The 15,724-nt window shown below is 41.1% G+C and overlaps 1 protein-coding gene across 3 annotated transcripts in view; it reads left to right on the top strand.

The window, feature by feature from the left end:
• Positions 1 to 8,656: 8,656 nt before the first annotated feature.
• Positions 8,657 to 15,724, top strand: part of ddr2l (discoidin domain receptor family, member 2, like) — a 57,337-nt gene continuing 50,269 nt past the window's right edge. For all 3 annotated transcript variants that reach the window (XR_014553120.1, XM_083645042.1, XM_083645043.1), the window contains exon 1: positions 8,657 to 8,820. The gene's annotated coding sequence lies outside the window, so the exon portion shown is untranslated. The remainder of the gene's footprint in view (positions 8,821 to 15,724) is intronic.

Below are 15,724 nucleotides of genomic sequence, written 5' to 3' on the forward strand. Positions count from 1 at the left end.
ACAACGTGCAGGGTAGTCCAATAGACATCTATAGAACTCCCACAACATGCAGGTTAGTCCAATAGACTTATATAGAACTCCCACAACGTGCAGGGTAGTCCAATAGACTTCTATAGAACTCCCACAACGTGCAGGGTAGTCCAATAGACTTCTATAGAACTCCCACAACGTGCAGGTTAGTCCAATAGACTTCTATAGAACTCCCACAACGTGCAGGGTAGTCCAATAGACTTCTATAGAACTCCCACAATGTCTGAAATCGACGCCACGGCAGTGTGACAATAAAATGAAATGGAGGCGAGTAAGGGCATTGTGGTGGGAGTGGTTTGCCTTCGATGCCGATGACCGGGGTTCGGTTGCCAGCGTTTAAAGTACATTTCACTCATAAGCCACGTTTACATTTTTAACAAAATGTTTTTTCTTATTTAACCATGACCAGAATCAGAATCAGAATTATTTTATTCGGCCAAAGTATGTTTCCACATACTTGGTTGGTGCACAAGTGACAAACCAAGTGACCATAACCTTAAACAAGTCGTTTTAGTTGCCTAACCATAACGTAACACAGGCTACAGTCCTGTAGTGTTGAACAATTATGAAAAAGGCTTCACATTGTTTAAAGTCCAGCCCGATTTGCTACTTGCCATTGATCATGTTGATTGGTAGAGATATTTCTCAGCTCAATCCACGCTGTTCCTCATAGTAGCTCTGGAAAGTCGGGCAAAACCAATGCAAGGTCACTGGGGTCACGCTCCTGTCTGTACAAGCTGACTGAAGCTCACTGAAATGTACTGTGTGTGACTGTGGATGACATTTTGTCTTGACTTGTCTTATCACTCTACTGCCTTATTGCTTGTTGTGTCTCTTGTTGTTTTTGCACTCATATGCCCTGTTATATTTGTACTATGTTGTAAACGGAGTTCACAGCACAAGAATTTCACACGTGATTCTTGTACTACGGAGTGACAATAAAAATCTTGAATTCTTGAATTCTTGAATTTTACTAAGATTCAGTCAGCTTATACAGACAGGAGCGTGACCCCATTGACCTTGCATTTGTTTTTGCCCAACTTTCCAGAGCTATGAGGAACAGGATGGATTGTGCTGAGAAAGAACTCTACCAATCAACATGATCATTGATACGTAGCAGATAGGACTAGACTTAAAAAAAAAGTGAACTATCGCTTTAAAAAGTGATGCCAAGGGGTTATGAGTAGAGGTCTTCATGGGTCCAAAATGACAAACCCGGACCATAATGAACCCGAGAAACTTCTTCACGGAACCGATTAGACCGTCTATTATTAGAAAGCTGAGACCTGGACCCGTACAGACCCCGAACCCGTACAGAACCCATACATGTGGGACCCGGACCCGGCCTGGGCTTCTGTTACAGTACTGTATGTGTGTTGCTTCATCAGACTGAATGGAGCCAGAGGAAACTGTGGGTCATCCTGTGGGATGTGTCTAAAGTTTAAACTCTAAACTGACCGCCTCCACACACCGCTGCTTTGCTGAGTGAATCATCTCTAAAGTGCTAAGTTTAAACTGGACGCTGGATCAAAACCGTCTTTTGAATTAACACTGTGGCGTCAATCTATGGCTCCCACTGCAGATCAACAGTCACACTGCCTCCTCCACACTGATAACACAGGATTAGTTATTTGGATGAATAATTATGACAAACGTGCTTATTTCACACACTGGCCCTTTACTTTTTTCTCCTTCTTTATTTTTTAAAGTATGATGATATTTTCTATAAATAGTTAGGAAATTACAGACCTGCTAAACAGAGAAATGGCCTAGGCTTAAATATGATAGCAGCCCCCCTCCATCAAGGCAAAGAGTTGCTACTTTAAAGAATAAAAAACATAAGAAAGTTTTCATTTGTTATATAAATAATATAATAAATAATAATAAATAAATAAGCATTTGACAGACAGTGTTTGCAGTTCAGAATGATAATGCACTAAATAATACAACCCAGTCATCATGAGTAAAACTTTATAATTTTCTGTGTCTGCAAACCAAGAATATGTAGCTAGAATATCAACGTGAATTTGAAACAGAACGTCAGCAAAATAGGTGTCTAGAACGTGGCATTTTACATCTCTGCAAACCTACAATCTCAAGGTTAAATTTGAAACAAAATTGACTGTTAATTTGAAAACCTCACTCCCTTTCCGACGTTAAACGCAAATAAAACAACTTTGGTTATGTTTGGACAAGTATGTAATAAAACAACTTGGTTAAGGTTTGGGTTAAGCTTAAATAACAAAAATGTTAAAGATGCCTCACGGTTTAAATGTAGACTTTGGAAATGCTGCCTGTGATCATGACTGGGATCGAACACGCGCACCGGTGTGAAAGGCAAGCGTTCCTCCATCCACCCTGACGACAACACCCTCACAGACCACTGCATTATTTCTATAGCAGACTCTATGACGTGTAGAACGTTCACATACACGTCTGCAGTAGATACAGGATATGAAACGTATTTTGGTTCAGTAAATTAATCATATTCTATAATGCAGAAATATACAATGCCAACATTTTATTATGGCGACCAGGCAGAACTGTACCATTTACTCATTTATTTATTGGCTCAGTGGTTAGTGCTGCTGTCTCACAGCAAGAAGGTTGTGGGTTCAAACCCCGCTCCGTCCCAGGTCCTTTCTGTGTGGAGTTTGCATGTTCTCCCGTGTCCGACCGTGTGGGTTTCCTCCCACCAAAGACATGCATGTTAGGGTTAATATTGCTGTCAGTGTGTGTGTGATCTGGCTACAGTAACACTGGCACATTTACAGTAATGTTCATTAATATGCATTGTCGCTCAAAAAATAAAAATAAAATAAAAACATAAATGTAGGAAAGTTTGTCAGCTGCTGTCATGAGTCTTTTAGTCACATAATTCATTGACCTGCACTGATGGCAACCTAAACCTGTAGGCTATATGAACAACACTTCTTCAGATACTATCTGTTTCATTGAGTGGTTTAGAGAGAGATTGGATACAGAAAGGAAGAGGACGCAGGAAATGACACGAAACGTGACGATCGAATAGCGTTTGAAGTCTCTCTGTTGATACAGCATCTCTGAGTCACTGCTGTAAATGTTTGGACAGTGATCTGAAGTCGCTCTGTCAGTGTTTTTATCTCCTTTAGCTTGTTTTTATCTGCTGTAGCAAATCAGTAAATCAATGAAGAAGTAGGCTACACGTTGAGTGTGTTGCTTTGCCTCCTATTCGTCTTTTCCAACCTGTTTTATACTGCAGCCAACAGCTGAGCAGCGAGACCAAAGTGCGCCTCCCTGTGGGATCAACAGATATTTCATCACCTCAATGCAGCTTGGGGATCAGTAGGTAGAGTTTAGTGCTGTACCGAATAGTTCGTAGCCTCCTCGAAGCTTCATTCATAATGTTGACTTTCGAATTAAAAAATGTGAATACTGCCTTTTGTTTTCTTCTTCTTTTTTAGTTCATCTATTCATCCTGTTTGTGATGGAACTGCTGCTGAGGAACATGCTGACAGAAGTCCAGAGTGTTGCCAGATACAGACAGTGGATGGTTTCCAGGCCAAAAACACTGTTCAAAAATGAAACAAGCGACTCTGAAAACCCACCAGGAGGGGGCGTGCTTATTGACTCATGTCGTAAACACGGGAAACACGACCCCATTTGCATTATTACCTGGCATTTTACAACAGCTTCCAAAGTGTCTCAGCCAATCAGAAGCGAGGACTGGAGCAATCATATTTCTTTAAATCAGCCTGAGCAGCTGTTGCTGAGTTGACTGAGCTTAGCGTGTTGTTTGCATTTGCGTGTAATGTTCCTGCTCATACATGTGGAGTAAGAACAGGAAGCCGGTGATCAGCTGTTTCCTGTGCGGTCACTCCTCTGAAAAAAAAAATCTAATATTTCCTCTGCTGTTGAAAGCAGGGATATTCCCCTCACTGACAGTTACAGTATGTTGCATCACATTTCATTCATTTTAACTGAGCAGTTTACCGCACGCCAACATCTGTTCACTTTTACATCCATGTTATGTTGGTTTTCTTTCACAAATGTAACAGATTTGTTATTTACACACCTATTTTAGAGACTAGCTTATAATATTGCAATACAGTAAAAAAAAAGTGAAATAGAAACGTTTATCCACAGCCAAAAACCGGCCCCCGGCTGCAAAAAAAGGGGGTCTCCCGAGGGTCTCCCGGCCACCTCAGGCCCTCTAACCCAACCCAGACCCTCAACCTAAACCTAACCAAAAACCCACCAAGAAAAATGTTTCCATTTAACAATTTTAGAGCCGAAATTGTGAAATAGAAACGTTTTTTAGGCTGTGTGGACGTTTCTATTTAACTTTTTTTTTCAGACTGGGTTGAATATAGACTTGTTAATGTTGCATAATTGATCTCCCCATACATACAATGCTGTATATCAGTGATTTCCAAAATGTTCTGACTCATGGCCCACTTGAAAAATTCAAAAATGTTTGCGGCCCACATCTGACCATAAACAGTACTGAGCCAAATAATGTGTTCTCAGAACACTTTTTATTTTAACAATAAAAGGTGCTGTCCATCAGCACCATGCAGAAACCAACTAAAAGTGAGGGGCTCCATCTGCAATAATAGGCTAAGTCAAAAAAATAATTTAATACAAATTAGATAATGGTATCATTCAACAATGGAGAAATGCATTCTCATAATAATAATAATAATAATAATTGTAATATAATAATAATTACATTGTTTCATGGAGACCGTAATATTTTGCAAATTATTTGGCAGCCCACTTCCAATACCTTCACAGGCCACTGTGGGCCTCAGCCAACAGGTTGGAAATGGCTGCTGTACATATTTGATGTTTTGTTTTTTGTTTTTTTACATATTTTTTTATTTTATTTGACTATTATTCTCTTCTATTATTTTGCACACAAACTGTAATTCATATTTTTTTCATCACAAACCTACAGTAATACCCTCTAGTGTCCACACGGATGTGAAGGCGTGCTAAATAAAACTGAGATCTAATATTGGTGTCAATATGAGGCATCACAGCCTTCATCAATGCATGAAAGAATATTTTATTATTCTAATTTAGCCTAATTTATTTGTTTCTTTTTAAACACCAAATCTTCTTCAAATTAATTTGATTTTCTGTGATGTATATTCTGAGTTTCTGTCTTTAAGATGTCTATGAGCCTGAAAAGATGGGAAACTATATTTAATGAAAAAGAGGATTGGTTAAGATTAAATGCTTAAAGTTATGTTGAATTTATCGATTTCCCAGTTATTTTCCAGTAATTTTCCACTCACTGCACACTTAATGTTGTGAAAGTTGTGTGTGTGTGTGTGTGTGTGTGTGTGTGTGTGTGTGTGTGTGTGTGTGTGTGTGTGTGTGTGTGTGTGTGTGTGTGTGTGTGTGTGTGCCTGCGTGTGTGCCTGCGTGTGTGTGTGCGTTTGTGTGTGTGTTGGGGGGTTGTGATGATGACGCAGACCACATGATGAGTTGTTTACATCACAAAACAAAGCTAACAGAGAGGGCACCACCATACAGGTCAACACACACACACACACACACCCACCCACACACACACACACACACACACACACCCACACACACGCACGCACACACACACATGCATGCACACGCACACGCACACACACACACGCACACGCACGCGCGCACACACACACACACACACACACACACACACACACACAATAAGGGGAGCCCTGTCAGCACACACACAAGACGACAGAGTAGAAGTGAAGAGAGGATGCAGTGATGGAAGGTGCATGTTGTGTGCAGTGGATTGTTTCATCTTGCTATGTCGATATATGTGAATATATTGTATGTGTATACTGTACAATTTTATGTTGGACCCCAGAGAGGCAGGACTCTGCCTGCCTCTATGCTTCCACAAGCCAGGTTTGGACCTTTCAAAAAGATGTTGATTGCCTCATTTGCCTGTGATTTTCATATACACATGTAGCCTTACCTTGTTCCAGTTACAGCTCCTGAAAAACATTTACCAAGAGTGTAAAGGGAACAATAATGATACTGCTCTCCCACTGGATGCATTGTTCTGATGGACAGACAAAAATGGATGGAGGGACAGATGAACAAAAAGATGAGGAAAGATTAAGAGTACAAGTTGACTTTGAGAATGCGTGAAAAAATTTAAATAATGAGAACAATATCTTTAGTCTTTCCTGATTGGAGAGAGAGATGAGAGATGGAACAGCCTGTGGAGAGAGAGGGGGGATGGAGGGATGAAGAGGAGGATAAATAGAGGAGAGGAGAAGGAGGAGAGAGGAGTAATGGCAGAAAAAATGTGAAATAAAAAAGGAAAGAGATAGGATCGAATGAAATGAAACATGCTGCCCGTGCAGGATGCTCTGTGTCTCTGCAGCTCTGAAAGCCTTCACCTCTGCTGCCCTCTGCTGTCCAACACTCACACACACACACACACACACACACACACACACACACACACACACACACACACACACACACACACACACACACACACACACACACACACACACATACATTGCGCGCACGTAATGTATGAGTTTAGGGTGTCAAATACATACAAAAATGACTTTAAACTACTTTTTGCACTCAATGCTGTAAACCATTGAGCCTATACTGTAGTTCTGGAGATTCTCCACAACAAGACTACATTTCCCATATGCCTCGGTGCTTCCTGCCCCGGCACCTTTCCCTCCCTGAAGAAGACCAACATGTTGGAAGTATAACAAAAAAAAAAGAATTTGGGCACCTCTGGTGTAGAACAGGCAGGGGGAGCTCATGTCCTTATTCATCTCAAGAGACTCATAATATGTTATGTCAGTCAGAGAGAGTAGCAGTGTTCACACCTTTAAGGGGATGTTAAAGTCATGGCTCAGATCAAATCAAAACTGCGACCATATTTAAACCCTTTTGTTTCATGTGTTGTTTTTGTATATGTATATCTTTGAAAGTTCTATGTCCACCTTGGTCAATGTCCCTAATGTTTCTTGTTTTTGTTTTATTTGTATTACATACCGGAACTGAAGGTCTGTATGTGCCCACTTGAATTGCAAAGTTAAATGCCTCCATCATGTATATGTATGTCTCCTCTCCTTTCTACCTTATGTGTATGTATGTGTCACTTACATTGCTCCCCTGTCAGTTATGTATGCCCTATGTATGCACTAATTTTTCTATTTCTTCTTTTTAAACTTTTTTGTACCTCACCTGTCGAGGGACTACAGATGGAAATTAGCTAAGGCTATAATCCGGCACATTTACATGCAAATGTTCATTAATGTTGCACTGTCCCTGAAATAAATAAATAAATAAATAAATAAGGTCCCTGTCACAGAAGGGTCTTATTTATTTTTGATGAGTCTAACAACAAGGAAGTTTAACTTGTTCAAATTGCTGTCTCTTTTTGGGCAAACATATTCACAAGGCCATCTCACTTTCTTCCAAACAAAAACATGTTTTTGTTGAACTTCAGACAGACATGATTGTGTTTGTAAAGTAGCCTACCACCCGCTATTAGGAACAAACAAACAAACAAGCAAGCAAGCAAGTAAACAAACAACAAACAAACAAATACAACTATTTATTATGTAGGAATATCTTGTGCAATTTTATTTGTGTTTTTGTGATTAGTTTTTTCTCCAACACTGCCTGTAGCTATATTATTTGTATTGTATTGTATTGTATTGTATTGTATTGTATTGTATATTACTATGTTGTCAATAAAGTTGTGGGGGGGTGCCTTCGTTTTTCCACCCTTCCTCCTCCTCCTCCTCCTCCTCGGCTATTGTACAATTTAATTATTGCCCATAACTACCAGAATCATTACACATTTTAAATGTAATTAAATAGCTAAGTTATAACATAAAGTATGGGCTTATCATGATGATGACGATGATTATTAAGTTAAGTTATCCTTTATTTATCCCCTTGGGGAAATTCATCCTCTGCATTTGACCCATCCTCTACTAGGAACCTTCCTAGAACTAGGAGCAGTGGCAGCCACTGTGCAGCGCCCGGGGACCAACTCCAGTTCTTTTGCCAGTACCTTGGTCAGGGGCAGTGACAGGAGTATTAACCCTAACATACATGTCTTTCTTGGATGGTGGGAGGAAACCGGAGCACCCGGAGAAAACCCACACAAACACGGGGAGAACATGCAAACTCCACACAGAAAGGACCTGGGACGGACCGGGGTTCGAACCCGGGACCTTCTTGCTGTGAGGCAACAGTGTTAACCACTGAGTCCATTATTGTCATTATTGTCATTATTGTCATTATTATTATTATTATTATCATTATTATTATTATTATTATTATTATTATTATTATTATTATTATTATTATTATTATTATTATTATTATTATTATATCAATATCATCATCATCATCAGTATTTGTATAGGCTACAGTCTGGTCCAGAGCCTCAGACCTGCAGGCAAAGGGAGCTCATATTGCTCCCCCCCCCCCCCCCTCTCTCTCTCTCTCTCTCCTCGGCGGAAGCGGGATGTGATGTCAAAACTACAGAAACTTTTTTTCCTTTCCTCTCCTCTCTTCTCCAAGATCTTCTTCTTCCGACACACAGACACACTGCTGGAGCTAACCAGGAAAGAAAAGAGAGAAAAGAAAAGAAGAGAAACGTGGCTTCCAGACAGCAGAGAGAGAGAGAGAGCGAGAGAGAGAGAGTCTGTGTTTGGAGCAGAATGATCCAGTAGATCTCGTGGAGATCCTCTGATCTCCTGACGGACACAAGACACTCAGCGGACTGGAGAGAAAAGCCTCGGCCAGGTAAACACACACACACACACACACACACACACACACACACACACACACACACACACACACACACACACACACACACACGCGCGCGCACACGCACGCACACGCACGCACGCTGTGTCGCTTGGTGTTGTGCGTCTTTGTTGGGACTGCTGCTTATTTACTAACAACAACGGAGATCGCCAAACTTTAAAACATCCTGGTGGTAGTAGGCCTACTGAACATCATAAAGTTACACGAGGCAAATCCGTTAGTTCATAGCGGAACTTCTGTGTTGAGGAATTTCGTGTAGGCTAACGGATCTAGATTTATGTGTCGGCTAATTCGAAACAAATGCGGGCTATCATAATAAACGGAGCCTACACAAAGTGACACAATGTAGCCTATTCCTGTTGTTTTTGGAAACATTGGAACAATGTCACTATAGGCTGTGTCACTGCATGTGGACTTGTGAACAGCCATGATCTGCTACATGCACTATTTATGTGCTCATTTTCTTCCTGGTATTGTACTTTTATTAGTCTCTTTCTAAACTGACATGAACTTTACAGTAGGCTATGTCTGAAATTCAGGTAGGCTACTGGTAATAACATAACGGTAGCCTAGTAAGCCTACTATAAACTCACTATCAAGCGGATATTCTATATGCCCATATAGTGTGTGTGTGTGTGTGTGTGTGTGTGTGTGTGTGTGTGTGTGTGTGTGTGTGTGTGTGTGTGTGTGTGTGTCTTAATTACCGTTCATATTGGATTATTACCGTTCATGTATAAACCTGAAGATGTAGCTATACAGGTAAATACAAAGATTTGTGCATAGAAAGATAAATCTGTTATATTTGTTGGCCTGTTGTCATAGAGGTTTACACTGACTCTTTGTTAGTTTAGCTTGTTGCTCTTCTTATGTATCTATGTGATGAGATGATTGGACCCCAAACCCTCTCTGGCAGATTGCTCTGTCCAGGGCTTTAGCATGCTAACACTTTAGCTTAAATTATGCTATGTAGCCTAATAGGCGACGACTAGCATTATCGTAAGGTGAGAACCTGCAGCAGCCGTAAGTCTGGGCGCTTTGTTCCCAAAGCCATATTATATATTTTTTATCACTTTTTTTCTGACCCCCCCCCCCCTCATTTTCTCCCCAATTGTGCTTGACCAATTCCCACTGCTGTCCTGGTCATGCTGTCCTGGTCATGCTGTCCTGGTCATGCTGTCCTGGTCATGCTTCCTCTGATACATGTGCAGTCGCCAGCCGCCTCTTTTCACCTAATGGCGAGGAGTTTCACCTGCAAGACGTAGTGCATGCGTGGGAGGATCACACTATTCCCTGTTCCACATTATTGTCTAAACCATTATGTTTATCCTCAAACAAATCAACTTGAGTGCAAGACTCAAGCCCTGAGGAAGATGGGAAAAGGTAACCAGCGTTATTCCGATTTTAACGTTACATTGAAGTGACTGTCCTGCGTTCTGGCCATGTATTTTTTTCCCTTTCTCCATTTTACATTAGGTCCTGAATAGCAGGCATTATCTCCTCAAGTTTGCCGATGCAGATGTCTGAAATGGAATAACATTACATGTGAATAGCCTAATATGGTCTAAAACAGAGGTTTTCAAAGTGTGTGTGTGTGTGTGTGGGGGGGGGGGGGTCTCCAAGCAGTTTCAGGGGAGGCTCAGTGAATGGAAGTGAGCAAATATTACAGTAGTTATTAAAAGGATATCTCATAGAATAGCCTAAATGTGTATGATTTGGTTAAAGAGATAGTTCAGGGATACAGTCGTTTTGGGGCATTTGACAGTTTTTCCCACTTTCCCAGAGTCGGAACAAATAAATGACTTCAGACAGACCTTTTTATGTATTTGGTCAGTCTGAAGTGTGTCAAACAGTAATCTCAGGCTATTTTCCCTCAACTGTTGAGTGTCTATGGGGTCAAATAACAATCATAATCCCAGGCATCCAGGAATTGAGCAAGGGAGGCTACTTTTTCCAAGCTGTGTCTGGGGGGGAGGCCCACAGCCTCAGACTTTAAAAACCCCTGGTCTAAAATATATGATCTTTCTCTTCAGAAAATCTGACTTGATTGCAAGACTCAAACAAAAGTCCTGTGAGGGAAAAAAAGAGATGAGGTTTTACCTGCATCAATAGCCTGGTAAAGCAGCCGGTCACGTGAACTCACATTTCATTTTGTTCTACCAGACTGTCTGGCCTTAAGCTTTCACCCAGTGTTTTGCAGTGGGCGGAAGTTGGGCGGGTTACTTGCCTTGACAGACAACTCCTTCAGCCAATCAGTGGTGGATCCAGTCAAACCCAAATCCACTCTTGAGAACGGCAAAACATATTTTCATCTGAGAAACTCTGCTGTTGCATACTGCTGTACTTGTTTAATTGTTGTTATTGAGTTTATTTCTGAAATAACGGCACTTTATGGCTGTTTAAACTCGTTTGCGTTAACTTGTTAACGTTGAACGTAGGCAGCCATTACTGTTTTGCCAGCGGCGTTCTTGATTGGTCAGTTACGATGTCAACTACGAGGTGATCGCTGATTGGCTAGAACACTTTCTAATTTCTGCAAACACCCTCCCAGGGATGGATGCCAGACGGTGTGGTAGAACGAAATGAAATGTGAGTTCACGTGACTGGCTGGATTACCAGGCTACTGCATCAACCCCAAGAAGAGTGATATCTGGGAGTTTGCCCATCAGATGCCAGTGCAAAATGCCCAGGCGTTAATTCCACTCATGTTTGATTAGGGATGTGGTGTGGATCACTGCACAAATCTGATCAAGGCGACAGAGAAACAATGAAGTTTCTACTACAATTTATTTATAACTCGCATTAACGTTAGTGTTGTAATGTGGTCGCACGGTTTAGGAACTCACAAGTTTTGTTTGCATTATTGAATACAGGAAAGGTGGCTTCAGGTGGGCTACAGTCGAGCCATATTGATCCAATGAAGCCATGTTAGCGTTCGCACGGACCGTACGTGACCATCATTTCTTTCAATGTCAGCTATCCAGATTAATTAATTAATGGCTATGACGCGTGGATGCAGAGTGTGTGGGAGATTTGTGCTGTGTGTGAACCTGAGCTGTCAAAAATGTGACTGTTGTGTACTGGCTCGCTCCAGGCCAATCCCGGCGCTTGAATGCTGTGTAGGCGGGTGCAGGGCTGCCACAAGGCCAGTGGGGATCCCTAACGCGGCGCTAGTGCATCGACCAGGACCTGGAGGAAAAAGGGCCAGCAGTGCGTTAACAAGTGACACTAAAGAGTCCAGAGCAAACTCCTTAGTGTGGGAGTGAGCATGTGTTGAAGTGCTGTCACCCCAGGAAACTGAGCCTGCTGGAAATAGCATGCACCCGAATATGATCCACAACACACACACGCACACACACACATGCACACACGCACACACATGTGCGCGCACACACGCACACACACAGACACACACACACACACACATATACACGATATTTTGCAACTCTTTTGGCCGATTGCCGTTATATATAGCGATATATAGCGATTATAGCGATATATCACACATTTCCCCCAGTAATGTCAGAGTCTCTCCTGTAGTGGAATTAACTATGCACGATATATCAGCAATCATATCGGCAGATGTTAGTCATTTTCTATCGGGTTTATAATTTATTGGGTATTGGTATTGGCCAAAATGTTCATATTGAGGGTAAACAATGTGGTAAATCTATGACTTATGGTCTTTTCCAAATGTTTTGGAAGTAAAATGAAGACATTACTTTTTCAAATCCACAGTTTGTACAAAATTTGATCATCATAGAAACTTGTTTTTATACAGACCATCATATTGACATCTGTAAATATCGCTTATCGGCCATAGCAGCATTGTTATCGGTTATCGGTATCGACCAAAAATGTCATATCCTTAAAATTAACACATTAGTATGCCTACTCTTGTGGTGATGGCCCACTGGCAGATGCAGGCAAAATGTACTGGGCAAAATAAGAAAACCACTTCAACTTATTTTATGTAAAACATCAATTATTTTGTATTTATTTACAGAACATTTTCTGTAAATAACAACATCAAGAAGAACGACAAGATTCATCCTACATAAACAGGCTTGGATGATGCTCTCCCTGGGTTAGGGCTAGCATCATTTAAGCATCATTTTATCAGCAGAAATGTCCTTTTCGGGCCGATGGAGATATTTCATTTGAAAGCCTTTGTTAGCCGATACTGATCATGATGCCTCACTTATCTGGGTTGTTTAATTGAAGGCAGAAAGTGTTGGGCTGATCATGGTGCCTCACTTACCTGTGTTGTTTAATTGAAGGCAGAAATTGTTGGGCTGATCATGGTGCCTCACTTACCTGTGTTGTTTAATTGAAGGCAGAAATTGTTGGGCTGATCATGATGCCTCATTTATCTGTGTTGTTTAATTGAAGGCAGAAATTGTTGGGCTGATCATGGTGCCTCACTTACCTGTGTTGTTTAATTGAAGGCAGAAATTGTTGGGCTGATCATGATGCCTCATTTATCTGTGTTGTTTAATTGAAGGCAGAAAGTGTTGGGCTGATCATGATGCCTCACTTATCTGTTCTTTAATTGAAGGCAGAAAGTGTTGGGCTGATCATGATGCCTCACTTATCTGTGTTGTTTAATTGAAGGCAGAAATTGTTGGGCTGATCATGATGCCTCACTTATCTGTTCTTTAATTGAAGGCAGAAAGTGTTGGGCTGATCATGATGTCTCACTTATCTGTTCTTTAATTGAAGGCAGAAAGTGTTGGGCTGATCATGATGCCTCACTTATCTGTGTTGTTTAATTGAAGGCAGAAAGTGTTGGGCTGATCATGATGCCTCATTTATCTGTGTTGTTTAATTGAAGGCAGAAAGTGTTGGGCTGATCATGATGCCTCATTTATCTGTGTTGTTTAATTGAAGGCAGAAAGTGTTGGGCTGATCATGATGCCTCACTTATCTGTGTTGTTTAATTGAAGGCAGAAAGTGTTGGGCTGATCATGATGCCTCACTTATCTGGGTTGTTTAATTGAAGGCAGAAAGTGTTGGGCTGATCATGATGCCTCACTTATCTGGGTTGTTTAATTGAAGGCAGAAATTGTTGGGCTGATCATGATGCCTCACTTATCTGTTCTTTAATTGAAGGCAGAAAGCATTGGGCTGATCATGATGCCTCATTTATCTGTGTTGTTTAATTGAAGGCAGAAAGTGTTGGGCTGATCATGATGCCTCATTTATCTGTGTTGTTTAATTGAAGGCAGAAAGTGTTGGGCTGATCATGATGCCTCAATTACCTGTGTTGTTTAATTGAAGGCAGAAATTGTTGGGCTGATCATGATGCCTCACTTATCTGTTCTTTAATTGAAGGCAGAAAGCATTGGGCTGATCATGATGCCTCATTTATCTGTGTTGTTTAATTGAAGGCAGAAAGTGTTGGGCTGATCATGATGCCTCATTTATCTGTGTTGTTTAATTGAAGGCAGAAAGTGTTGGGCTGATCATGATGCCTCATTTATCTGTGTTGTTTAATTGAAGGCAGAAAGTGTTGGGCTGATCATGATGCCTCATTTATCTGTTCTTTAATTGAAGGCAGAAAGTGTTGGGCTGATCATGATGCCTCACTTAACTGTGTTGTTTAATTGAAGGCAGAAAGTGTTGGGCTGATCGATGCCTCATTTATCTGTGTTGTTTAATTGAAGGCAGAAAGCATTGGGCTGATCATGATGCCTCACTTATCTGTTCTTTAATTGAAGGCAGAACGTGTTGGGCTGATCATGGTGCCTCACTTATCTGTGTTGTTTAATTGAAGGCAGAAAGCGTTGGGCTGATCATGATGCCTCACTTATCTGTGTTGTTTAATTGAAGGCAGAAAGTGTTGGGCTGATCATGATGCCTCACTTATCTGTGTTGTTTAATTGAAGGCAGAAAGTGTTGGGCTGATCATGGTGCCTCACTTATCTGTGTTGTTTAATTGAAGGCAGAAAGTGTTGGGCTGATCATGGTGCCTCACTTATCTGTGTTGTTTAATTGAAGGCAGAAAGTGTTGGGCTGATCATGGTGCCTCACTTATCTGTGTTGTTTAATTGAAGGCAGAACGTGTTGGGCTGATCATGATGCCTCACTTATCTGTGTTGTTTAATTGAAGGCAGAACGTGTTGGGCTGATCATGGTGCCTCATTTATCTGTGTTGTTTAATTGAAGGGAGAAAGTGTTGGGCTGATCATGATGCCTCATTTATCTGTGTTGTTTAATTGAAGGGAGAAAGTGTTGGGCTGATCATGGTGCCTCACTTATCTGTGTTGTTTAATTGAAGGGAGAAAGTGTTGGGCTGATCATGATGCCTCATTTATCTGTGTTGTTTAATTGAAGGCAGAAAGTGTTGGGCTGATCATGATGCCTCATTTATCTGTGTTGTTTAATTGAAGGGAGAAAGTGTTGGGCTGATCATGGTGCCTCACTTATCTGTGTTGTTTAATTGAAGGGAGAAAGTGTTGGGCTGATCATGGTGCCTCACTTATCTGTGTTGTTTAATTGAAGGCAGAAAGTGTTGGGCTGATCATGGTGCCTCATTTATCTGTGTTGTTTAATTGAAGGGAGAAAGTGTTGGGCTGATCATGGTGCCTCACTTATCTGTGTTGTTTAATTGAAGGCAGAAAGTGTTGGGCTGATCATGGTGCCTCATTTATCTGTGTTGTTTAATTGAAGGCAGAAAGTGTTGGGCTGATCATGGTGCCTCACTTATCTGTGTTGTTTAATTGAAGGGAGAAAGCATTGGGCTGATCATGATCAAGTCTGCTTCACTTCAGTGTTCACCAGCTTACTTGCATTAGGGCCTGATCAACTAGTCGATTTTCTTCTCTTCAGTTAATCAATTAGTAATTTTGCCTGTACAAAATATATGTCTGTTTTTTGT

This window comes from Poromitra crassiceps (genome assembly GCF_964638095.1).
Source record: "Poromitra crassiceps genome assembly, chromosome: 10".
NCBI classification, from domain to species: domain Eukaryota; kingdom Metazoa; phylum Chordata; class Actinopteri; order Beryciformes; family Melamphaidae; genus Poromitra; species Poromitra crassiceps.